Source organism: Rosa chinensis, chromosome 5 (assembly GCF_002994745.2).
Source record: "Rosa chinensis cultivar Old Blush chromosome 5, RchiOBHm-V2, whole genome shotgun sequence".
Taxonomy (NCBI): domain Eukaryota; kingdom Viridiplantae; phylum Streptophyta; class Magnoliopsida; order Rosales; family Rosaceae; genus Rosa; species Rosa chinensis.
The window spans coordinates 31153506-31155220 of NC_037092.1; positions in this window are offsets into that span (position 1 = coordinate 31153506).

Sequence of the window (1715 nt, forward strand, 5' to 3'; positions counted from 1 at the left end):
GTTTCTAACTAAAGTTGATGCTCTTAGAGGACTTGCAAATAAATTTACAAAGTTCGTGAGAACTTCTACCATATAACCATTAGGTGATACTCATCCTTTATTTAACTTATCGAATAAATGAGGAAACCTAGAGTATACCATGCACCAAACTTTTGCATATGTGTTTTAGATTTTCCTGTTTGTTTTGGCTTGAATGTCAAGTAGTGCAAACATAACTTATAGAGTACTCAATAACATTGCAATCTGGACGCCTGGCTAAACCTTCTAATCAATTGTTGCGCCAAAAGTCATCAGAGGTAAAGTAGATGCTAAGACTAATTATACCAATCGAGTAGATTTTCATATGAAAGAAATCAACACTTACTATCTTTTGTATTCTAGGATTGTGATTGTTACTAATTCTTTTCTTTCTTTTTTATGCCCAAGATATATTCTAATCACATAAAGTTGTTCATAATTAGATTGATGTGTCAAAGATCATCATGCAAGACTTAAAGATTCAACCACATCTTCCTAGGATATCTAGGGTTGGGTATGGATCCGTTCAACTAGGTACTACTATTATTACATTATACCAATTTTTCCGCCCTTCCCCTTCCAGCCCTTTGGTGTCCGCTCATCCTTCCCCATGTGACCTTTGTTTTGAGATATAGAATATCTATGGTTTTTGCTTCCAGGACCGGCACTAGGACTAGGGCGTCTAGGCTTAGGCCTATGGCCCCAACTCAGTGAGCCCCATTACACACACGCACACACCATATGTATATGTAAGGACACTTATTTTGGACGGATTATTCATCGTAAAAAACCTCCCATGAAAAATAAAATGAAAACAAACCTACTTCTGTGCGACGAATTATTCGTTGGTAAGAGCCTAAAAAATAAAAAAAATAGGGAAATGTTTAAGTAAATCCAGAATATATGTTTAGCCCAAACTCGAGGTTACTTGCTCTAGTTGAAATATGGTTTATATTAGAGATATTCTCGGAGAATCTTAGGAGATATCCAATCAATGTACGATTATGTTTCCATGTACAACTCTATCTCTATGCTTGTAATCCTCTATATAAAAAAGCCCCTATTATCAATGAAAGGACGACTCAATTCTCTCCCAATTCAGTTTTCCTTAAACACGTTATCAGCACGAAGCCCTAACCCTGAAACAAATAGCCAAACCCTGATTCAAGAAACTAAAAACCTTGAATCCGAATACAAAACTTTGAAGCCTTTTCTGCCTCCACCTCACACCTTGAAGAACTCGATTCCATGAGTCCAGAACCGGCGACGGCACCCCAAGAACCTGCCGGAAACCTACCGAACCGGCCACCGGAAGCACCATACAACTCACAGCAAATATTCCACCGGTTCACTATCTTCCAGACCTCCAATTTCTACCAAATTTTGATAGCAGAAGCCCGTTGATAAGAAGTTTCAGGAACCGAAAGAAAAAGTCCAAAAATCGGCCTAAAAAGTCGTGAACCGGCCACCTGAGCAGCTGCACCTTGAAACGGCAGAAAAGAAAGAAGAAGAAAAGAAAAGAAAAGAAGAAGAAAGAGAGAAGAAAGGAAGGCCCAGCCCAGAAGAAAAAGGAACAGGCCCAAAAGCCCACTGACCCAAGCCCAAAAGCCCGCTGCATCAGCCCTAGGACCCGCGCCACGTCAGCCCTCTGGTCAACACCAGGTCAACTACTTTTCTGGCCACTTTCCGGCTAGTTT